General features: G+C 42.3%; 1 long non-coding RNA gene across 2 annotated transcripts; it reads right to left on the bottom strand.

Annotated features, from left to right (window-relative positions):
• Nucleotides 1-17,906: 17,906 nt before the first annotated feature.
• Nucleotides 17,907-21,090, bottom strand: LOC127306011 (uncharacterized). Of its 2 annotated transcripts, XR_007854314.2 has the most exons (4): nucleotides 20,385-21,090; nucleotides 18,816-20,294; nucleotides 18,452-18,518; nucleotides 17,907-18,332 (listed from the first exon to the last, which is right to left on the bottom strand). It is a non-coding gene; the product is annotated as an uncharacterized lncRNA (long non-coding RNA). The 2 variants fall into 2 exon arrangements; XR_007854315.2 differs by having other exon boundaries at nucleotides 17,907-18,510.
• Between the last annotated feature and the right edge of the window lie 5,255 nt (nucleotides 21,091-26,345).

Raw genomic sequence — 26,345 nt, 5'->3', positions numbered from 1 at the left:
AAGTCCAGATGCCTGCTATGCCATACATCGCAATCCCAGGAATATTGTTGTTGCGAGACATAACAATTGAATATCATAAGTCATCATTCATTACATACCATAGTCGTCTTACAAATTCAGATCACATGATCCATATTACACACATAGTTGATCTATTGATCAACGGACACAAAGTTCATTTTTTCATAGCGGAAGCGTAGGTAGAAGGGACTCTCTAGTCCACAGGCAAACGTCTGACGTCAGAAGATTCCCTAGTTGTCGTAGACATCTTGGTTGCCGTCCTCTTGATAGTTCTGCTCCTCTTCAAAGTCTGGCCATTTGAATAGCCAGGGACACAGCCGTGAGTACTTTAAAGTACTCACAAACTAATACTAATGTAAGTACTAACAGTTCTGGTAAGGGGGTGCTAAGCTCTAGTTTATTTGCATAAAGCCAATTTTAGTTCACAAGTATTTGAGAAAAGACTTATTCATGTGCTAACTAACTCAAGTGGGAACATTAGTGTCATTCCCACAATCAAGTGGTGATTTCAATTCAATTCACCACTTCACAATTCATTTCACAATCATTTTCAAGAATTTGACATCGGAAATTGTATGGCCTTTCCAACCGTCCGTAACCGTGGACGCGGCTATTCGAATAGATTTACACTCTGCAGAGGTTGCACACTTGTGCCACAACATTTGATTTCATCCGTCGGGATTACCCCGAATCATCGTAACACAGTACGCGGATCATCAACCATAACCTTTCACTTACAAACCCTAGTATGAGCACCTCTCCCCATGAGCTTGGCCTCCCAGTGAAGACCAACTGTCAACCTGGGAACTGCACAGGGCTTGGCCGTACAATTCACCTCAATTCACATCATTTCTCAACAACGGAGGCAGCCTCAAGCATAACCCCTATGATGTGTGTTCAGAGGGAACCCATACTAAGATGCATAAACTTCCAGTTAAGCCCTACCCATAATCAGGTATTGTGGGGATACTCAATATTGGAAAGGTATCGCATTCAAACCAATATCAGTTTTATCAAAAATCACCATCTTCTCTTGATCATATTCACCTTCAAAATTCATTCAATGGAATGCTTCATCATCCCAAGGTTTCAAATTCAATTCAAGTCACATGTTCCCATCTAGAGTAGTCAAGTTTTAATATTTAGCACTAGCACTAATCATGAGTGGTGCTAATCTTGCTTGGCTAGCTTGAGACGAACTTTGCTACTCTAGTAACCTTCTTTAAACTTAGACCAAAGTTAACTATAAAAGTAACTCTTTGAAATAAACAAGTAAAAACTTGTAAGGTAGAAACTTGGGATAGGCTTATGGTAAGAAAGGTAAGACTATGGTGCCTTGCCCCAAAGGGCTTTGCACTTTGCAAGAATATTAGCTTGCAACAGTATAACTTGCAATAGTCCATCTTGCGTTGGTGGTTGAGGTGGTCAAAGTGCTCTTCTTCTTCTGGGTAGAATCCTTCCTCTTCCTGGTATTCTCCGGCACTAGTGTCTATATACGAATACGAGGATACAATCACCAAACAATACTTAAGTAGTCTTAATTAGCCTTAATGTCTCACTCCAAATGATCTAGCATCATCACTTAGCATTGCTACCAAGAATTAATCTAGAGTTTTCTTTCTTAGGGTTAGAGAAATAATTTTCTCTCATTACATATGTAACTGATAGTTTCCATATGGTTCTTGAGAAATAATTTCCTCTCATTGAAATCTTCTTAAGATTTAATTTCTCAAACAATCACACATGAATTCAAGTTGACCTAAATCAACCATTCATCATCATTATTTGAGAAAATGATTTAAATGAGGTAGAATACCTCATACCATTTAATAATGCCTATTATGATTTAAAATCTCCAAGTATCTCATGTAAGTGTATTTGACCCGGGGTCAATACTTTATATGAAAGTATTTGGGACAAGATTTAAATGAAGTGAAACACTTCATATAATTTACATAATAGTTTTGGATAATATCAACTAACTAAAATAGCCATATAGTCCTTTGTTTACTTTGGGCCATGATCACTCAAGGTGACCATACCATATTTTTGCATAAACAATTAGTGTAAGTAAAAAGTGAATCATAGCAATTGGATTTACTTCAAAATTCAATTTGGTTGATTTTTAAGATTTATTTGAAATCACAAAAGTCCTTGCCTTGTTATTTTTGTCACATTAATTCTACACAAGAATTCAAGGTGGGACCAGTGGGGTTGGGTAGATCTTTTTGCAAGCTTTCCAACAACATAAAATTCATCAAATTTGGTTGGGTAGATTTGAAACTATTTAATTTCTAAGACATGACCAGTATTTAAATTTCTCTGAAACAATTTAACAGGATTTGAAAAATGGGCCGGCGGGAAGAAGAATGGGCCCATTCGTTTGAAAAGCAGAAAGGCCAGCCCAGTGACGCTGCGGGCCAGCTGACAGCAGGCCCCACCCGTCAGCGAGCCAGACTCACCGAAGCGGTACGCTGGATCGCGAGCCGTAGGGGGATCCTACGGTTGGGGTTCGTCGTCTCCGTCGAGGGGAAGAGGTCGCTGCCGCGGCGGAGGTAGGGGGTCGGCGACGCTCCTGGACTCCGGCGAGGGGTGGCGACATTGCGAGGCGATGTTGTCGTCGTTGGCGAGTGCGCTGGTACCAACGGCGAGGCTTGAGGTGGACTGAATTGACGCCGGCGATGTGCTACTGGTGCGGCAGACTCCGGACAAATTCCGGCAGTGGAGGGCCAAATCGAGGAGGGGAAGAGGTGGAGGAGGATCAGGGAGAGGATGGGAGCAGATTGGTGTGAAGGAATCGAGCGCGCGAGCTTCCCTTTTATAGGGTTTGAGTTGGCTGTGAGGTGGGCGGCAAGGGCGACAGCAGCGCGGCAGCTCCGGCGAAGGAATGGGGTCGGCGAGGTGGGCGCGAGGTAGGCGGCGTCCAGGTGGTGCTAGAGAGCTAGGGGACGAGGTGGGGGACGGTCTGGCGAGCGCTTGCGACGGTGGGGATCTGGCGGCAAAGTTGCGGGAAAATGGCGATGCGGTCGTCGGCGACAGGCGGCGCGAGAGCACGGGCACGTGTCACACGGGTTGGCGCTGCTACGGCGAAGCTGATGGCGAAGGAATGGGGTCTGGGGAAGGCGTAGCTCGTCGGGGCGGCAGGTGGCCTGCGGGTGCCCGTGGCGTGCGCGCTGCGACGTCCACGGCATGCCTGGCCACCATGGGCGCGAGTTGGTCTGGCGCCTGCTAGCTTCCTCCTCGACAACTGGCGATGCTAGGTGGTGTAGGGAGTCGAGGTGAAGCCAGTAGACATGGGGGGGGGGGGGGGCAGGGTTGGAGAAGGAAGGAGGGGAGGGGAGCATGTCCATGTGTGACATGGCCGGCATGGCCATGCACATGTTTGGTTTACTTGTCCCCTTAGGGTTTCTGTTCATGGGGTAGGGAGAGAGGGAGCAAGGGAACCAGAGGGAGTGAAATGGGGCACTAGGGTTTATGCCAAACACTATTTTAAATAGTGTTTGCATAGTTCCCTATTTGCAAATTGCTAAATTTTACCAAATTTGGTTGGATTCATATGATTCAAAAATTTGAGAATGGGGTATTTGGATGAGTTGCAAATGATCAGAGACAATGATGGGTGGTGGTGGAATTTTAGAAATCGAAGAATAGCAAAAATTGGCAAAGTGAGATTGTTGCATTTGATAAAAAGTTCCAACTTTGGATGAGCATAGAATTTGATCCAAGATGAATTTGACATGGTGGTCTTGACCAAAGTTGTTCTCCTTCATGTGCTCTTGGATGAGGTGCAAAGAATGGAGAGAGTTTAGTTTGAAAAACTTGAGATAGAGGGGCTCAAAGTGGTGACCAGATTATAAATGGCAGATTTGACCAATATCACATGTGATCACAATTTGTGTTCAAAATTGATTTGATTTGTGTTTCTTTGATTCCAAAAGTTGTAATAAGTGTTTAGTAACATAATACAACTAATGGTGAAGACCAAAATGTCTAGGTCAAAGATTTAGAAAAATGGCATAAACCATATGTAAGTGTTTTTGTGAATTTCTAACTTTTATTCTTTTATTTTTCTTTGCTTCACTTTGACAAGGGTGAGGTTTATTTGGTGTTAGAATAAGTTGGGTAAAGGGTTCAAACCATTTTGAGGCAATGGGAGTGCCTAGGTCAAGATTGGATATTTTGGCTAAGTGCCACATATGCCTCTATGCATATGTTTGATTTTATTTTGTTTCTCACTTGAATTGGTTGGTAAGTACTTGGTTGAGTGTGTTGAGGTATTTCCAAACCATCTACCAAGGTAGACAAACAAAGTTTAAGCATTTGCAAAAGGTAGCCATAGGCTTGCATATGCCTTTTCTTAATTAAGATCATTTCTTTTTATTTTGTTTTTCAAAGGTTGGTGACAAGAGGGATGAGGTTTAGGGTTTGGTAAGTTTTGCAATGGTTCACCACCATTTAGCAAAGTAAGAAAGGTAGGGTTCAAAATCTACACATTAGGGCTATATGCCCACATATGTCTTTTTCTTTTATTTTGGTTTCTCAAAATAGATCCAAATTATTTTTGAGAAGGTTAGGGTTTAGGGTTTTTCTTATTTGATTTCTTCCTCTTTTATTTTATTTGGTTTGTGATCTTCGCTTGATCACTTTAGGGTTTTAGGGTTTATCACATAAGCATAATAACACTCATCATGGCAAAACACAAGTATTAGGTATGAGCCCTATGCATAACACTCTATGTAAGAAAAGTTTTTGTTGGTTCTCATTTTTGGAAAAAGGAAATTCATTTTCTCTTTGTTTTAAAATTTGGGGTGTTACAACAAGATAGGAATAACTTCAAGCAATTTTGTATTAAGAATTAACAGAGTATAGCCATAAATACTTTAACATGATGTTTGAATATCAAATATGCTATCTTGAACAAATAAGATCATTACTTTTGACGCGTAATGAACATAGCACATGCATTCACTTTATCCCTAGTGATATAGAAAAAAGAAAAGCAAAGCCCTAATAGATCATGAATTTATTATCACTATTCAATCACTAAAACTATGTTATTCCATCTAACACACACATCACCCCACACACGTTCTTGCATACAAGTTGGATCAAAACCAATACTAGAGAATGGGGTACATAATATGCATCTATCAATACATCTTACATCAAGTATAGCAAAATATCATAGTATCATATCATAGAATACAGATCCACCACATAGGTATTACAAATATGACCATAATCATGTTGGGTAGGTCATATAGTACTAAGACTATGAAGAACATGAGAGAAATAGATCGATTTACTGCCACAAACCCGTCGTCCAGAGGTGGAGTACTCCGCCTTGATCATGGTGATGATGAGGAAGATGTTTGAGAAGGTGGAGATCCCTCCACTAGCGGTGGCTCCGGCGGAGTTTACCCCTCCAATATTCGCTATTGCAGCCTCTGTTTTTGTTTTTCTGTGTTTCCGCAGCGCTCTCCTCCCGAGAACCCTTGGGGGCCATATATATAGTATTTTTTAGGTCAAAATATATCGATGGACGAAAGAATCAAGCGATTTGGATGATCGATGGCCAAAAAAGCATGGGTGGTGCGCCCTACTTGCCTAGGCGCGCCACCTGACCTATTTTGCGCCTCAGGCCTCTCCAGATGTGCTTCCAGGACCCAAGTTGCTTCTCCTGATGAAAAAATGACCCTCTAGAAATTCTAACTCAATTGGACTCGGTATAGGTCTCTGAAAGTGAAAAATACATAAAACATGGAATTCCTATTCTGCATAGTTATAAACCAAATAAAGGGGATCATTGGTAAATCCCCATAAATCAATGTAAAACATGGTATTATCATCATATATGTTGCAAATATGTGGAAATTCATTCTAATAAAGGACAAAGTTCATGTGTGCATTTTACATGCATCACATAGCTACCTATATAGCACTTTTTATTCCCAGTATATTACATGTGCTAAGTCTTTAAATATTTCAAAATCATCTCTTTTGTGTAGTGTAAAGGTCATGGGAAAGTAAGATGTGAGGGGAAAAACACTAGTGCACACCTGCTTAATTAAAAAGAAAGCAGAATAATAATTAAGCTTGAACCATTCGAAATAGAACTATGTAAGTTATGTATTTGACAATTATTAGTTGAGTGTTAGCAGAACCATGCTGACATGGGGCACGCTTTCAACTTAGCACCTTGATGTCATGTTTTCTTTTGGTTGTGAATGTTTGTGAACTGGAATCACCTGGAGATTTTATGGAGTTTGTATATGTGCCAGAGGGATGTGTGATCCTACAACCTAAGCCATGCAAAACAATCATGGTGGAAATTTACAGCATGGACATCTATGAAGCGTTTTAAATAAAAAGCTATGCAAATAGTAAAAAAATGTCGATGTTATATTTGTATGTTTGCCTTGTCATCTAAGTATGGATAGCCCCACAAAAAGGGACTCCTCGTACGAGGGGGCAACGGGTACCTCAGTTGTCACTCTCATTTGGAACTGTATTCATAACAATGAAAAAGTTTCTCGAGGTCCTATGTATAAGCACTTGTGTGGTCAACGGGCATGAGACATTCAACTTGTAAGTGGTCAAACATATAAACCATACTTCCTTTTACTTTAACCATAACCATTAAAGATGCATGGAACCGCATTCTTATTATTATCGTTGACATGAGCTACATATCCCAAAACTTTAATTTGTTTTCTCTTGTACCTTTCTATTTTCTCAAAGATCTAGCACATGTATTTCTTGCTTATTTTATGTTATTATAAGTTTCTAGGAATGAAAGAAATAAAAAATAAAAAATATGATTCTAAGACCAATATAGTATTTAATTTTTCTTTGCACTTTTTGCATGCTTAATGGTCCATAGTACTTTCATTTGTTTTATACAAGATAACATATTGTTAAGCATAGATGTAGTTCATAAAAAAATATCACTTTATAGCTCATTTGCTTGTTGATATTCCTTAAAGAATGATCCATTTAATTTTTTGTAGAAATGAGTGTAACTTATGATGTTCAACATAGCAACAAACTCTGAAGTCCATATTTAGTTATATCACCTTCAGGCTCGAGGATGAGCATAGCTTACGTTTGGGGATGTTGATGCATGTAAAATGCATACATGAACCTTGCAGTTTATTGATACATATTCCCATATATTTGCATCATATACAATGTTGTATCCATGTTTTATATTGATTTTTTGGGATTTACCAACCATCCCTTTTATTTGGATAATATCTCTATAGAACAGGAAAACCTTGTTTTATGTATTTTTAATCTTTCTGACCTTAACAAAGTCAAATGGATCTTGGATTTTTCGAGAATCTATATTTCATCAAGGGAAGCACCTGGAGCACTGGAACTTCGGGAATGGATGCTCGAGGGCCAAACATGCTAAGGTGACGCAGCCACTTGGTGGGATCGTGCCACCACCCTCTGTTTTCACCTCGTTGCTCAGATGTCGTCAGTTCCACTGCCATCCTCTTCGTCTTGACCTAAAACCTTCTACAAAAAGTCTTCTTGACGCGATCTCAAAAACGAGGTAGGAGGAGATCAAAAACAAGAATCATAGAGGCGGACCATCGTAAGGAGTTTGGAGGGGAAACCGTTGCCGGAATCGCCTCGGTAGGCACCACCCCCTCTGACATGTTCATCATCAACATCTACAGTAATACCTCCATCATCTCCCGACTGTAATATCTTGGGAAACATTATGTGTGATTATATCTATTGTTTTCCCATGATCTATTGTATCATTATGTTTTGTTTGAATAGTGAATTGTTAATGGTAATTGTGAAATACTAGTTCATTATTGGTTGCATACAAGTATATGGTCTTATGTAGTAATACATGAGTGCACACAAATGTTGGGGGATGTATAAGGTTGTCGGTGTTGCGTGTTGGTCGAAGATAACAAAAACCGCGTCCCAATTCTCAAATATGCATGGTGTATTAATTAATGGTTAATCAACGAGGGTATCATTATGGAGATCTTTAAACTTACATCTGTGGTTGGACTTTATGTCTTAATAAATCCTTTGTTTGCACGAAAATAGCCTTGGGATCAATCACTATGAGTGTAATTGCACGGTATGGCTGCACTTATTTATGGCTCCTCTCTAGAAGAAATATTAGAATTCATTTTATATAGCTTGTGCGATGGTTAGGCTTGTATTTGGATCATCATGTTCTTGGTTCTTAATGCCTTATTTACCCATGTCATGAGGTATTTGAAAGCACCAAGTGTAGGTAGATGGGAGAGATGCGGATGCACATACCTTTAAAAACTCATGTGTATGGCCATGTAGGATTTGTGCTTCTGTAATTGTAACAACCAAATAAATGAAATAACAATTTGCCAGAACACTTACTCCCTTGAGTTACTCGCTTTCACTTTACTCGCTTTTAGTTTACTTGCACTAGCTAGTTTTACCTTATGTATTTACTTTCAGCACTTCATAGTTTTCTAGTTAGAAGTAAAAAGTACCTTACACACTCTAGTTCATTGTTTTGAACGAAAGGCTATATCAGTGGGTTATAAGGCTTTGGAGAATAGATAGTTTACCTTCAGTTTCTCGTGGATTCGACACTCAAATACTTATCGAATTGTACTACAGTGATTCCTTGCACTTGGGGATTACAAGTGGCTCAATTGATCAATTTAGTGGGCTCTAAATGTAGGGCATGGTACTAGGGTTTTCTTATGATCACCAAGCGATGCATAAGTTGGAACTGGTACTATGGATTGTGATTCCAAGTGTGTAGATGAAAGGTAATAGATATGTGAAGGTTTTCTAACTCTTTCTCTCCAAGGAAATATTAATAGCTCCCAGTATGTGGTTGGTGTGATTTAGGTTCTAAGCTAAACAAGAATTAGGGTATATACTTGTGCTCAACACTAACATGTCTAATGCTGATCTTCTAAAAGTATCAAGGTTTCCCTCAAGATTCCATATGAGTGCTTTTCTCATAATTTAGAGGTGCCCACTTATCATTTCCTACTCACTATTTATTTAGGATGATATCTGCTTATCAAATTAGGTTCTCCTAGACAACTTATTAATTTATAACCATCAAAGCGTAATCATGTACATGACATGATTAACTTCTCTATAACTACCTTTACTTTATAAACACCACTTACTAATTTTATTTGTTGGTCATATGAGCTTGACACTAAAGTTCTTTTTCTTCTAATAGTCATTCAATTATATTAGCGTGTTAATCTTAATGGATCCTACTTCATTAGGTTTTAACTTACATCATTCATACTTGTTCTCAAAGTTCTATGATCACCACCCAACTGTGATGATCATGATTTTGGCTTCCTAAAGGCATCATTGATGAAGTATGGCTCTCTCCTCCAAGATTAAGTGCTTGCTCATGTAACTATAGTGTAACACTTAACTTGTACTCTCTTGCATATGCATGGATAATGTTAGGGTTTGTAATATGCTCATAAGGTCTCTGAGATCATATAGGCTTAGATTCCACTTGGCTAGTCAAGTCCATGATCACTTGTGTTACTCTATTCTCTTAATTATTACTACTTTATTACTTATTTATTCACCACGTCATTTGGAATCTTCTTAGGTATTGTTCTTGTCTCATGGTGGAATGTGTAACTCCTAAGGTCATGATAATTGTTCTAGTTGATTCAACATTGATTTAACCTAACCATTTATAGGTTATCTTGAGTTATATCCTAGATCTCTAATCAAGAGATTATGATATCCCTTAAATAAGTATGCATCTCTTCATGTTTATTGGTGATGTAGATATATTTTGAGTAGACAAGAATAGAATAAGTGAAGACTTGATGATAAGACTTGTCTTGATTTCCTTGACATGAGTTTACCAATTTGGTTTTAAGGAATACCATGAGGATCATGGCAAGAACATTATTTGGATAAAAACCTGGAAAAGAGAAGTCAAGATTTTGTTATTAGATTTCTTATAATTTGTGTTGTACTTGAATTATATATCCACGAGTTGTTACAAGGAATACCATATTATGACTCCTTTATTAGATCTAGTATTTGATCTTAGGTAATGTGTTGTTGTTTTAATTTTAGTTCCATTTGAGCTAACCCATAGAGCAAAGAGACCCTATGCCGTGTGTTTCCCATCTAGAACACGACAACGAGTCGGGCGGGGAAAAGGGCACACTTTGGACTGGAGAGTCAATGTGCCCTAATTAATTTTTGAGTGTCCGTCAAATACACTCGGCAAAGACCTACCATTATAATGGCTCCTTGAAGGGTGGCCGTGGTGGCCACGTGTCCCGGTCTTTGCCGTGGGCTATTTCTTTGCCATGAGTTTTTCCTGGACTTTGCCGTGTTCTATACATTGCCATTTTCAATAGTTTTGCATGTGTTTTTGTGGAGGAACATGTCAAAGTATGTGTTTGCACGACAAAGGCCGCGGAACAAGGAAATGTCAAGTTTTCTGGTAGTGCATGCAGTAGCCAATCAAGCTTCCTGTCCAATAGGGCTCCCCATTTCACACTCCAACGCCACCACCGAGCCCGAGAGGGGGTGGTGGAGGGGGCGATAATAGAGCTCGTAAAGGTCGCACTAATATGGCTATGTGTACGTCAACTCGTCTGGAGTTGGAACCAGCCAACTGAAGTTCATGTTGTAGATTTGATATGGGTGTTGGCATTTACGTGAATTTATTTTAAGATTTAATCGGCGCTATTTTTTTAGTGGCATGTGACGTGAGGTGACTTCATCAATGTCAAAATCTGCCGGCCAGTCTCTCGAAATTGCTCAAAAAAGAAGGATGTGTGTATGTTCATAGGGATAATTGTAGGTGCGTGCTTGTGAGTGTCAGGGTTTAGAAAGCAGTCTTGAGGCTAGTTTTGTGTTTTAGACTTTTAGTTCATCTCAGCCCAACAATCAATAGAAGCAGTTGTCTCCCATACCCGCACGGGTTCTGAGTTCTACCACGAGAAACTACCTGCCAACCCGCGACGTCCGGGATGGGTAGAAAACAAGAGTTAAATTAACCGCGATCGCGATGGAACGAAGACGCAAAGATAGAGATACCCCTGAATGGCGTGTGCACATCTAGAAATATACTTCCTCACTAATAATGTATTTCTAACACTTATCTTACGTTCAGTTTTTAAAAACAAATTGACTAACTTTATAGATAATGTAGCATCGTTGATAAAACTGAATTGGTATCGCTAGATCCGTTTTGAAATGTAAAGTAGTTTCAGCATCATACATGTTGCTACTATTTTGTATAAAGCGGTCAAATTTTAAAATATTTGATTCAAAACAAAATCTGGCAATACACTTATTCATCGAGAGACGGGAGAGACCGGCACACAACTGTTGTTACACGTAGGTAGTACTTGCCTGCCTTGAAATATACTACTCCCTCCATCTAATGAAACTTGTCTGAGAGATTTGTTAAAATTTAAATGTATCTAAACGCTATCCAAATTTCGACAAATTTCAGATCTTTTATGGCAAGGAGGGGGTATCATGATGAATTGGGGCCATGCTTTGAGGCAAATCTTGCGACACAACACGTCGATAAGTACCGAACGAGCACAACGCACAGCAAAGGCTCCTTGTTTATACTCCTTGAACTAGGCGCCTAGCAATACTAACGATGTTTAGCTATCTAGCAAAGAGAACGATGGCGGCGCTTGTTCGTTGCTACCTTGTTGAAGGCATTGTTTCTACAGCTGTGTTTCTTCTCACCTGGGCTGATCAAGGAAAAACCCTAGACATGGGTCTCCCGGATCGAACGATAGCGGTGCACAGCGCCGTTCTTCCTGCTCGGTGCATCATTTTTGGAGCACACAATGGCTAGAGCTGGTGTTGAGGCGGAGCAGTGTGCTTATGCCACATCGACATCGACAAGTATCGGCGGCATGGTGCAGTAGAGTCTCGAAGACGGACACAGTGTGATGGACTCGCGCAGGAAGGTGGGATCGTTTGGTGTTGTGGCAACTTCAATAGCAGGTCTGACAAGCTCAATGCGTTGATCCTTCCCGAAGATGGTTACGCGGAAGATGGTGGCATCGATTTCTCGAGCATGTACCGTGGTGTGAGTTCATGGTTTGTTGGACCGGTTTGTGTTCCTGACTCTTATAAGGCATTTTGGTGCCTCCGGTTTTCTAATGATGTGCGTTGGTGACGCTCGAGTATGAGGCTCCGACATGGTCACTCCCTTTATCAAGATTGTAGGTGTTGCAACATCTGGCGTAAGTGAAGTGGCTTCATGTATTACCTTGTAACATTTTGTTAAATAGTTTTAATAGAAAAATCATTTTAATGCAGAGGCTGAAGTAGAACCCTTGTTTCCGAAAAAAGCTAGCAACTCGACTCTGGTCCGGTGGATCGCAACACACAACGCCAGTACTATCTGATGGCTACACACACGCATATATATCGTGCGTGCTAATACTTTGCTTTACTCAACACATATTATCTGTATTTCTCACACATATTCAGAGGGGCATACATGCATGGCCATGCATGTGGCCCAACCGGCCGGCGCAGGACACGACGAGATCATGCCTGCTTGACGGTGAGAGCGAAACCACCCACCGCCAGCACGGCGAGAAGAACCACGACGGCGCAGGGCAGGAGTCCTTTGCCGAAAGCGACAAGGCGCGGCGCGTCGGAGCGCGGCAGCCAGAAGGCGGTCGCCATCACCACAGCCACGGCGGGGAGAACGCCGGCGAGGATGCCGTAGTAAGCGACCTTGTGGCCGCCGAAGACGGATTCACTGCCCGGCCGGTGAAGCCCGGCGCCAACGTCGGCCACGAGGGTGGCAGAGCTCACTACCCACAGCTTGCGCACCAACTTCTCCCTCAACGCCATGGGAGGCTCGGTTTGGCCTTCTTCGGCGTTGTCGCCATCGAATTGCAAGGTGGTGGACATGCTTACATGTGGGGGATATACCTCGTGTAGGAGTGCTCGACGAGCTTTATAGAGGCTACGAAGGAGTACCATCCAACAAATATGAGGAAACCCGGCAGGGGTTGATGGCTTCGGACTACAAAGTCGTAAAGATGACGGGCGCGCAGGACAACGAACTCTCCAAGTCCAAGGAGAAGATACTGCTTACTGTACGTGAGACCAAAATGTCGGACATCTACGCATTATCTGCCGTTCAATCTGGGCTCAGAGGAAAATCTGGGCCGTTGAGTTGTGGTACAATTGAAGGTCCAATTGCATAAAAAAAACATGGAGGGCATTATTCATGATGGTATCGATACTGCAGTACAGCAAAACACAATCATGTAATAGGTCAGTGATATCTGACAGTATCTAGTACCTGAAAAATTGTGTATTTGAGAGGAACTACAAGGATCTGCCTCTAAGAATATCACAAACTTTTGCTGCTTTACCTCCATGGCAAATTGGCAATTACATTTATCCATTATTAATCCTGTTATAAAAGCGACAAGCAAATAACGAAGAACGAAACAAGAACACACGCAGGAGACACAAGATTTAACGTGGAAAACCCCTTCCAACACAGAAGGGGAAAAAACCACGGGCGCCAGCCAGCAAAACTTCACTATATCGGGAGGTGTTTACAAACGCCGTGGGTTATCTTATAATCTGATAAACCCTAGCCGGTGGCTTACAAGATGTATATATAGGCGGTGCCAACGATCCGTCAGATCGTGGGGCTGCCGCCCCCGCACCCTTCGCAGCGTCCCTGTAGGGCACGACGTATGGGCTAACTTCTGACTACGCTACGCTTCGGCCCAAGCCTCCGGCGACGGGCCTCGCTCCGCTCGTCAGAAGTTAGCCTCCCTTTAGTATATGAATTTGGATCACAATACAACAAATCCCGTCACCTTTACATCACCGATCGACCCCAATATTCCTCAGCAGCAACCTTTTTCCCCTTTGAGGCCAGCTTTTCATAACGAACTCTGCTATTCTTTGATCCTGCTAGCAAGAAAATGATTCCACTTCCTTTTATTTTGAGAAATGGAGGCTTCTAGTAGCTAAGGAAAAAATCTAGGAGCCACAATTATTGGCTTCATGTCTTTATGTGCCTTCCTGTCACTTTTTTTTGCGAAATACTTCCGGTCACTCTCTGATCGAGGTCTCCAGCCACGAACAAAACAAAATTACCACACGTTACATCACGTGTTTACGCATGGCCCATATGACTATACTGCACGTAAATACCACCATATATTTCTTGGCGAGTAAATTCCACTTCTTACCCCATAGTTATACATATGTGACATGAATTTCCCTATTTAGTGAAAATTTCTCCAAATTACTCTATGTAGTGAAACTTTTCTCAGATTTTACACCTCTTAAACATTTAGCAAAATCTAGCATATTCAGGGAGCTCATTGTACATGCTAGAACAAGCTTAAATTTTTAAGTGGGTAAAATCTGAGATAAATTTCACTAAATGGGGTAATTCAGATGACATTTCATTAAATGGGATAATTGATGTTACAGATGTAAACTAGGGGTTAAAAATGGACTTTACTCTTTCTTGACCTTTGCAAACACCTTGAAGCAAATGCTTCCTGTTTGTGTCTAGTACAGATCTCGTAAGCACAAGTTCACCGAGCTCCTAGCTTAAAGAGCAGATTCTCCATTTCTTAATGATCATCATCACCCGGGCATGGATGTGACAGATTTATTTTCAGGACAGAAAAAACCTGGCGGTTTCGTTTCTTCGTTTCCGAGCGGGACACAACACCTAATCGACGATTTTGATATGCATGGAGATAGAGAGAAGAAATTGCAGGCAAATATATGCTTACTCCAATCCACTATCGGCGGAACTCGCATCCGGCAGCCAGATACGAAAGAGAAACCAACAAATTAGCTCCTCTCTCCGGCCGCATCTTTTCATGATACGAGCCAATACCACTCTCCCTTTGACAACCAAACTGACGTCGAAGTACAGATTTAATTAGCAGCTCTAGATACGGGTGCATAACTGCTCTCCCAGCCGATTCTTTTGCCATTCCATTACTATCCGTGCTTATTAAACAATCGACAGAACGATTTTTTGTTTGGATTGATGTGCGTATGTGCACTCGCGTGAGGTGACCAGTCTCTCGTACTTCCCGTTAATTTGTATTTTTTTTGGAAAGGACGAGGATGCTTCCTCCTTCCGTGTTGAATTCGAATCGATACATGCTTTCGCATTTCCCGTAGACAACTTGTGAAGGTACTCCTACTCCTACATCAGATGGTAATCAAGGGAGCAAAATGCATCAGATAAATTAATTTGGTCATTGTATAAGCAGGAGAGTTGAATTTATGGTAATCGAAGATGGTCGTGCATGTTCATGTACCATCACACCACAGACCGTGGAGCTATGTATTGGGTGACGTGGCGGCGTGGGACCCCTATGGGAGTGTCACAGCCATTCCCACCATCTACAATTTTGAAGAAAAACACAAAAAAGTTTATTAATTTCAGTACGGTTCTTCGCCTTCATATTCGTTAACCGGATCGGTGCTGATAAAAGGGACACGTGAACGTGACGATGTGGCTGTACTAGACCAGCAGATCAGGTAGCACGATGGCAGCGTCGCGTCGAACTCTCCACCCATGAGAGACGAGATCCCAGTGTACTCGTCAATTGTTGAACCTCGAGACATGAATTAAAGCAATGATCAAATAACACGTGACAATCCTACAATCTAGAAACATACATCAAGATAATTATTTGTACCTGTTCTTGCATGCACTTCGCCAAGAAATTATATAAATACTAGAAAATATATGATGCCATATAAACCAACTGTAATACTATGCACAAGAGTAGCGGGAATATATGTTCATGAACAAATGGTATCTTATTTTTTTATCTGGTGATTTAGAAGTAATTCAGCTCAACATAATATGTAGAAAAAGCCTCTACCTACGCTAGGAAAATTAACTTATAAACCTAATTAAATTTGGTTTAGTTATGCATTTTAAGTGAGTTTTTCCGAGGAGTTTTAGTTATGAATTAATCATGTATTAACAATGACCCGAAAATAGAATGGTGTAAAGATCATCATACTTTTTTTTCTTTAACTCCGCTAACAATAATTTAAAAGTATAGTTTGACAAAGTTATAATGTCAAAGTTGTCTTAGTGATAATTAATTGACAATGTTTGTGAATAAATGAGTTGTATATGAGTAGTAATGTCTAGTATAAATAGGTGAGGACCGTTGATTGTAACAAGATCTATGGACATCGTTTCCATAATTTATCCTGGATGGTTGATAGCACCACTAACTAGAAATTCTAGCCGGTAACGATAGGTAACAAAAAATTGAAATACCAATAATCATGTATCAGTAAACCACCTTTGTCATAGTGAACATGGAAATCTGCTTACCGGACATGGCCATGAATCTGGCCCCGTGGCCTCATGGTCAATTTCAGGGAACGAGATCTACCGATGTAGTGACAAGAACCGGTGAGGGTGTTGTTGTATGTGGTCCGTTCCTTGCTCATTCCGCGACAACAGAGGATGAGCACGACAACTAGGACGACACCGCTCTTGCTTCTCCGCTTGGAGGATGCGCCCGCAATGTGCCAGGGAACCGACATCGCAGAGTGCTGATCGTGACGACCTGATCGGCCTCCAGCTCCTCCTCTTGGAGGATGTGGCCAATGTGCGCCGGGGCAACGACAACACAAAAGGGTGAGCGCGGCGACCAGTACGACACGGAAGCGGGTTGAGAGCGGCGTTTATGGCATGATTGAGAGCTGGTCGTGCCAGCGAGCTTCCGCCAATGAATGGCGATGTCGAGTTTCCTCAGTCGTTCGTCAAACTGGGCTTTGGCCTTTGGGCCAAGTCACATCATTTTGTTTAGGGGAATCGACGTGCTGTCATCGGATGAGCAACAGATGTACTACATGCATCTACGTCCCTCTGTGGTTTCTAGAAGTAGATCAGACATTCTCGTTACAGTTTCAGGTGTTGCGGGTCAACCCATTCAGAGAAAATTTCTATGGCATCACTGCCCCACTGGGTACCCATGGCCGACCCAAAATTCAGCTAGGATACCCACTTTTTTTTTTGTTTCAGCTTTGTTACACAGAGAACAACTTCAAAAGTTCTGAAGTAGCAGGACATAGGCGACTGTGCCCAATACATTACTTACTTCTCAGATTGCAACATCATCACTGAAACATGGCTTGCACAGAATGCAAACTTAGCTGTAGGAGATGGATATGTATATGATAATTTTGGCCCTTCAACTATTTAACTCTGATATTTTTGTCCACGATTGAAACATCCCATGTTATGTCACCTGATTCAGTTGCATACATAAATTACATAGATGGGCCAACAGAGAGAATATCACCTATAGAAAAATACTAGGAAGCATAGGCGCGGTGGCACGCCGCGCCCGTGGTATTATTGTTGTTTTAGCATACATAGTTACTCTTAGCTCCTTCTAAGATATATAGTAAAGCAAGTTTTATTTTACTTGTAATTGTATCGGATGGCTAGTACGTTGATGGATGGAGTTAGTTATTACATTCAGTCATATATTGGCCCGCGGAGCACCGCTGCAATGCGGGATGGATTTTCAACTACCATACCCAGCCACAGTGTGTTTTCCTGAGCCGAAACTATCGATCAGATCAGCTGTACGTTGGCTTAATTCCGTTTTTTGCGGGACTATGCAGGATGCCGCGCTGCAACCCTAAATGGATCTTTTCTGCGCTGGAACTCTGACTGTAATCCAAATCTGAAACTGAAACTATATGTTTTGATAATTGTTCTGACACCAACTATTGTACCATTAATACCATTGTATCCATCCAGGGAAAAAAGAATTAAAGCAAGCAGGACAAAGTAGCTGCAATGTTCTGAATTTTGATTGTGATCTGCTTAACTCACTGAATTGACAATAAATTCAGTAACAAATACTACTTAACTGACAGAAACTGCCGTGGCTAACTGGAATACTGAATTTCAAACACTTCGACAGCATTTACAAATACAAAACGCATAGTTACAACATACTTCAGCGAAAACCGCGGATAGTGCTTGCACATCAGCACCAACCATTTCAAATTTTATGGCTTGGTACACATGAGTGTGCAAGAGGAAAAAAAGAAAATCGCACATGCAAATTAACACACCTATACCTCACCAAGCACTGTATATGTTTCAGCAAATACCAAACTCTAAGATATATGAACTTAAGTGAGCTCAGTGAGGATGACCAGCGGTATGTGAACTTCAGTATCAGCTACCATAAGCCTAGTGATGTGAGGAACTCCAACGGAAGAATGGTGCTTCTAGTAGAAAGCTAAATCTGAAAGAAAGAACAACGAAAAACGACACCAGTTAATCTCGCTAATGCTTCTCCTCTGTCTTCCTCAGCATTTTTCCACGCATCAGCAAAGATGAACGTTTCTAAGGTGTAAACTGAACCTCTTTTTAGCTGTGGCTTGAATTGGTCTATACAATTAGCTGGCACACATCCTTCCATTCTGTTCCCCTAGGATAGAAGTAAGATTCAATGCTTATTGGACTAAAAAAATCTGCTGCAAAAAATATATTAAGAGAGGTATACAATAAACTAAATTTTCGAGTCTAGTACAGAGGGATGTCTGAAAACATTATTACCTTGCCGACACCAATCAGTTTCAACATGTGACTCAGAAGAATGAAAATATTACTGAAATGGAAATGGTACTTGTGATAATCATTGCATGCATCTCAACCTAAAGTTATTCTAGTACCGAGATATCTAGACAACGTGTAATTCAGAAAAATAGAAAAGTGTAAACTGAACCTTCTTTTAGCGGTGGCTTGAATTGGACTATACAATTAGCTGGCGCGCATCCTTCTATTCTGTTCCCCTAGGATAGAAGTAAGATTTCAATGCTTCTTGGACTAAAAAAATCTGCAATAATTATAAGAAGAGAGGTACATAACGAAAACTAAATTTTCGAGTCTAGTACTAAGGGATGTCCGAAAGCATTATTACCGACACCAATTAGTTAGAAACCTAGTCAACACGACTTAGAAGAATGAAAATACTACAGAAATGTTAAGCATGCAGCTGAACATAAAGTTACTCTAGTGATATCTAGCCAACGCGTAACTCAGAAAAATGGAAGAGTGTATGTCTGAAACAATGCGCCAACAAAAATTGCTCCAGCCATTAAATGTAGCAGCTTGCTCTCCCAGTAAGTCAAGAGAGGCACACAATAGTCATACAAAGTTATCTAACCACATACTTAAATATATATACTCACCTAATGTTTATGGAGGAAAAAGCTAGGGAATCCGTAAACGCATACCGCAGAGTAATCTAGAATCCACCATGTGAAAATTTGGAAACTCGCCAGTGAAACAACATGCTTTGTAGCTCAGTGCAACACCTCAGGTTTACTGACGATGACACAGCCCACGCTATTTCAAATATAATGCCTCTTCTCGTTTTATATATCCATCACATATGTTTTTTACATGGCATTTTTTCTCACTGACCTTTCTTATCCATGATTCCGAGAATATGGTATAGTGCGTCCTCATCACCTTGGCATGAAACTAAAAATAGAACACCATGGGTGATGAGTGTGACAAATAGAACAATGGCACAATGTGGGTGGAGTATTTCATAGAAGCGATATAAAATACCATGTTGTCCAAACATTATAAATGAACATTATTGGCAGAGAAAATCACTCAACAATCTCCTCTAGACGTTTAAGGACTCATGTGGCATGCAGCTGAAATCAACATGTGTACCTTAGCAACAAAACTCTCTGCCCATGGTACTGTTAGTTACCGCTGTACTATCTGCACTCACCTAGTATTGAAAATCTTTGACCAATTTAGCCACGGGAGTGGAGATGTTGAAACACTTTTACTGGGAAAATCAGAACTGTAGTTATGGATTGAATAATAAACGCTAAATAAAAGAAAGAATGTGTATTGACAAACTGCAAACCTGAAACGGGATAGTATTGCTGGGTTTTCATAGCTAAGCCTGTTGAATTAGGAAATCTGAAATTTAAAGTACACTAATCCCGAAGAACCAAAACCAAATCACTAAATTAAGTAGAGCTTCATTTTGTTTCTTCCATGAACAACCTGGTGAATACAATCTTTTCACTGGTTGCTACATAAGGAGGGCTTATGCTCACACTTATGAAGCATTCACTACTGCCAGACAATTGGGTGGTCACCTTGCATAGAATTCAACAACACAGAGCACCAATAGTCTGAGCTAGTCTCTCTTGTCGATGATGGTGAGCTGCAAATCCTGAGTCGTAATCGATGCCATCAGGGACTAAATCTTTTTTCTAATATTAATACCTTGGTAAATAAGCAAGACCATAATCCAGGAGCCTACCCATGACCCCATGAGGCCCATATCCTCGGTGGCGCGCTAGAGGGCCCTGGAGCAGGTTGAGGCAGTCCTTCACGGGCATCTCCTCCTGGAAGGAGCTGAGAAACTCCACCCTACTGTCCGGGCGGCGCAGACCTCGAATTTATGGCTGAGGAAGGCAAACTTCAGGCTATCGTTGGCCTTTACGACGTTGCGGCCGTCGAGCTCCTCGATGCCGGCGATGGTGTGGAGATGTGTGGTTTTGCCGGCGCCGTTGACGCCCACAATCCCCACCTTCTACCCGCGCTGCACCTCAAGGACACCAGTTGGATGCCCTCTAGCCACACACCCGACGGGATGGTCGATGCGCCGCTGTTCATAAAACCGGATTTGGCTGTGGCGGAGTCATTGGAGAGGAGTGCAGATCACCCCTCGGCTATGCCCCCCTCTGAAGTGGTGGTCACGTATGAGGATAGAGAGGCGTTGAGGCGTCCATGGGTGGCGAGTGTCGGCGATGGAGAAGGGAAGGGAGAGATGGGAGGGGATAGAGGGCTGGAAACTCTGGAGCTCCGGTCGCGGGCTGGTTCACTTTAGCGGCGCCGGCGAGAGGAGGAGAGCAGGAGGACTTCGCTGGGCAGTTCGACCGAGGCAAATTAGGCGGCCACTCATGGTGGAGACCAGGAGGCCGTGTGGGGAAGAGAGCTCTCTCGATCCAATCGAAGAGTCAGGACTTCTCCCGACCTGATTAAGCGGTGTGTCCAAAAACAACTCCAGTAAAATAAAGTGGCAAAGCACACAAAAAATCCTCACCACGGTAATTACCGGGAGCCTCCCAGCAATACTACAGGAAAGGAAAGGGATTGTAGCCGGTTGCCGGTAACCTCCGCACCCGGAAAAAAAGAAGTAAAATTTATCTGGACGAATGATCAAGCGAAGTAATAAACAAGAGAGGCACGCGTCGCGTTAGGGGTAAAGGAAAGATACGGAAAATAGGCCAAGTTGTTGCACAGTCTCATGAAGTGCATACCTATGTGTACATATGTAGTTTATGTAAAAATTCTAGCGACAATGGTTAGATCAATCTACTCGGATAATTCCCGAGCTCTCGTTCATTGACTTATATAGGAGAGACATACAATGTCGGTTACAATTGCTTGTAGAACACGGACTAAGAGTCCTATACAAATACTATGTTTAACACCCTCCCTTAATCACAACTTAGCTAAGTTGAGATTATGCTTGAATGCTTCAAATGCTCAGTATGGAAGTGGCTTTGTGAAACCATCAGCAACTTGGTCTTTAGAAGAAATAAATCGAACCTGAAGTTGCTTCTTCAACACCCGTTCTCTGACAAAGTGAAAATCTATCTCAATGTGTTTTGCTCTTGCATGAAACACAGGATTAGCTGACAAGTATGTAGCTCCCAGATTATCACACCATAAACATGGTCTCTGAGTCTGTCTTACTCTCAATTCATCTAGCAAGGACTGTACCCATATCACCTCGGCAGTGGCATTGACAAGAGACTTGTATTCAGCCTCAGTACTAGACCTGGACACAGTGGCTTGTTTCTTAGCACTCCAGGAGATCAAATTTGGTCTAAAAAATACAGCAAACCCTCCCGTGGATCGACGGTCATCTACACAGCCAGCCCAGTCAGCATCAGAAAAAACACTGACTTGTGTAGAGGAGGATCTTGTAAATGTCAAGCCAACTGTAATAGTACTTTTGACATATCTGAGTATACGCTTAGCAGCTGTCCAATGAACAGTAGTAGGAGCATATAAATATTGACAGACCTTGTTAACTGCATAACATATATCAGGTCTCGTGAGAGTAAGATACTGAAGAGCACCGACCATGCTTCTATACTTTGTACTGTCGTCTGGTCCCAACAAAGTTCCATCCTCAGCAGTAATCTTCTCGGAGGAAGAAAGAGGAGTTGGACATACGGTGCAATGTGTCATGTTGACACGGGCAAGCACATAATGAGCATATTTAGCTTGATTCAACACCAAACCATTGGAGACCTTGTTAACCTCAATACCCAAGAAATAATGAAGATCACCAAGGTCTTTCAGAGCAAACTGCTGATGCAAGTCCTTAAGTAGAGCATTGGTGGCATCATGAGAGGAACTCGCAACGATAATGTCGTCAACATAGATGAGCATAAAAATAGTGATGTTGGACTTGTGATAGATGAACAAGGATGTGTCAGACTTGGAGGCAATGAAACCAAGCTGAATTAGTTGAGAACTTAGTCGAGAATACCATGCACGAGGCGCCTGTTTCAGTCCATAGAGCGCCTTGTCAAGCCTGCATATATAATTGGGTCGAGTACTATCTTCATATCCGGGTGGTTGTCGCATATAGACCTCCTCTTCCAGAACACCATGAAGAAACAAATTCTTGACGTCTAGCTATCGCAAACTCCATCCCCTGGAAACAGCAATAGCCAAAACAAGGCGAACAGTGGCAATTTTGACAACAGGACTGAAGGTATCCTCATAGTCTATACCATATTGTTGCTTGAACCCTTTTGCAACCAAGCGAGCTTTGTATCGATCAATAGAACCATCAGCTTTGCGCTTGATCTTATAAATCCATCGACAGTCAATCACATTTTTACCTTGACAGTCTGGGACCAGCCGCCATGTTTGATTTGTAGTCAGAGCATCAAATTCTTCATCCATGGCACCCTTCCAATGAGGGTCAGCTAGAGCAGCTTGGAGATTAACAGGTTCATCAGTTGCTACAGAGAGACACCAAGGACTAGTGCCATCAGAATATTTCTTTGGTTTCACCACACCACGAGATGCCCGAGTAACAGGACGAGAAACAAGGGCCACACTGGGCTGCTGATGTCTACGTTCCCCCTCCTTTCCTAGACAGTGTTGGGCCTCCAAGAGCAGAGGTTTGTAGAACAGCAGCAAGTTTTCCCTTAAGTGGATACCCCAAGGTTTATCGAACTCAGGGAGGAAGAGGTCAAAGATATCCCTCTCATGCAACCCTGCAACCACAAAGCAAGAAGTCTCTTGTGTCCCCAACACACCTAATAGGTGCACTAGTTCGGCGAAGAGATAGTGAAATACAGGTGGTATGAATATATATATGAGCAAGAGTAACAAATGATGCGAGAAAAATAGCTTGCTGGTGTGTAGTTGATGGTGGTAGTATTGCAGCAGTAGTATGCAGTTGAAACAAGAAACAAGCGTAGTAACTCAGCAGTATTTAGGAACAAGGCCTAGGGATTAGACTTTCACTAGTGGACACTCTCAACATTGATCACATAACAGAATAGATAAATGCATACTCTACACTTTTGTTGGATGATGAACGCATTGCGTAGGATTACACGAACCCTCAATGCCGGAGTTAACAAGCTCCACAATTTGTTCATATTTAAGTAACCTTATAGTGTAAGATAGATCAACAGACTAAACCAAGTACTAACATAGCATGCACACTGTCACCTTCATGCATATGTAGGAGGAATAGATCACATCAATATTATCATAGCAATAGTTAACTTCGCAATCTACAAGAGATCATGATCATAGCATAAACCAAGTACTAACACGGTGCACACACTGTCACCTTTACACACGTGCAGGAGGAATAAAACTACTTTAATAACATTGCTAGAGTAGCACATAGATAAATTGTGATACAAAACTCATATGAATCTCAATCATGTAAAGCAGCTCATGAGATTATTGTATTGAGGTACATGGAAGAGAGATGAACCACATAGCTACCGGTACAGCCCCGAGCCTCGATGGAGAACTACTCCCTCCTCATGGGAGCAGCAGCGGTGATGAAGATGGCGGTGGAGATGGCAGCGGTGTCGATGGAGAAGCCTTCCGGGGGCACTTCCCCACTCCGGCAGCGTGCCGAAACAGAGACTCCTGTCCCCCAGATCTTGGCCTCGCGATGGCGGCGGCTCTGGAAGGTTTCTGTGGTTTTCGTCGAACGCATCAGGGTTTTCGATCCAAGGGCTTTAAATAGGCGAAGAGGCGGCGCAGGAGGGTCGAAGGGCTGGCCAAACCATAGGGGGGCACGGGCCCCCCCTAGGCCGCGCCAGGGTATGGTGTGGTGGGCCTGTGCCCCCCCTCTGGTCCCTCTCGTGTGTTCTGGATGCTTCCGGGGATTCTAAGATCTTTGGCGTTGATTTCGTCCGATTCCGAGAATATTTCGTTACTAGGATTTCTGAAACCAAAAACAGCAGAAAACAGGAACTGGCACTTCGGCATCTTGTTAATAGGTTAGTTCCAGAAAATGCACGAATATGACATAAAGTGTGCATAAACATGTAGATAACATCAATAATGTGGCATGGAACATAAGAAATTATCGATACGTCGGAGACGTATCAGCTGCACAGGAGGAGGGGGCACAGTAGATCCGGGCGGTGCAACCCTGCCGTGATCAGTGGAGGCAGAATCTGCCGTGGACCCGGGAGCAGAGGCTGGCGCAGACGATCTGGCGGACGATGGTGTGGCCGCTGTGCTGCTGCTGATTGGTGAGGGGGCACGGTCCGGCGCAGAAGATCCAGCGCGGGACCGCTGCGGCTGCTGCTGCGGCAGATTTGGCGGGGCCTGCTGCGGGCGCGCGGATGCAGAAGATCCGCCAGGTGGCGGACTCAGAGAGGCAGACGGTGGATCCGAGGAGGATCTTGATGATCCCGAGGTTGACTGCTGCAGCAAATCGTCCTCGTGTCCTGTGCGTTCGTCATTTTCTGCTGATAATTCATGTGAGCTGTTTGAGCTCATAGAAACTCCGTTTTGGCTCAAATTTTCGCTGGGAGCTTCAGTTCTGCGATCTGTATCATGTAGAACAGCAAGAACAGGACTGGCAATGGTATTAGTAGTACGAGTATTTTCCATATTAAAATCATCTATAGGTTCATGCCCAAACTCAGAATTATGAAGGGATGGATCTAAGAGGAGAATTTCACGACGAAGGAGTGCACCCGCATTGGGATGCATGTGATGAAAGGGAAAAACTGCTTCATCGAAGACAACATCTCGAGAAATATATACACGACCAGTGGACACCTCAAGACATTTGACTCCTTTGTGACGAGGACTATAGCCTAAGAAGACACATTGAGTGGATCGGAAGGCTATCTTACGTTTATTGTAGGGACGTAGATTCGGCCAACATGCACAGCCAAAGACACGGAGTGAGGAGTAATCTGGGCATGTACCAAGGAGGCGATGTACTGGTGTATCATTGTTAATAACACGACTAGGAATCATATTGATGAGATATGTGGCGGTGAGAAAAGCTTCATCCCAAAATTTGAGTGGCATGAATGCGTTAGCGAGAAGGGCAAGACCAACTTCAACTATGTGATGATGTTTACGCTCAGCAGATCCATTCTGCTGATGAGCATGAGGACAGGAGACATGGTGTGAGATGCCTTGAGTCTGAAAAAGAGAGTTAAGTTTTTCATACTCTCCTCCCCAATCGGATTGAACAGTGAGGATTTTCCTGTCAAACTTTCTTTCAACAAGTTTTTGAAAATTTGTAAAAGCAGCAAGCACATTAGATTTTTTCTTAAGCAAATACATCCAAGTGAACTTGCTATAATCATCAATAAAGCTGACATAATATTCATGACGACCAACAGAGATAGGTGCAGGACCCCATACATCAGAGAAAACTAACTGTAGAGGAGCTGTAGATACACTGGTGGAAATAGGGTAGGGGAGTTGATGGCTCTTGGCACGTTGACGAGAATCACAAACAGACTCAATACTGGAATCTCTAACACAAGGTAATTTATTTTTGCTAAGAATTTGTCTAACAATTGCTAAAGAAGGGTGACCAAGACGACTATGCCACAATGTGTGTGAAGGCTTGGCGGCAACAAAGGCATGCTTCATTGAGTTGGTGGACGCCATGGATGATATGAGAGGATAAAGGCCGCCAACACATCGTCCTCTATGGATTATTTTCCCGGTGACCTGATCCTTAATG

Source organism: Lolium perenne, chromosome 6 (assembly GCF_019359855.2).
Source record: "Lolium perenne isolate Kyuss_39 chromosome 6, Kyuss_2.0, whole genome shotgun sequence".
In the NCBI taxonomy this organism is placed as follows: Eukaryota; Viridiplantae; Streptophyta; class Magnoliopsida; order Poales; family Poaceae; genus Lolium; species Lolium perenne.
This window is presented reverse-complemented; position numbering and strand designations above follow the sequence as displayed.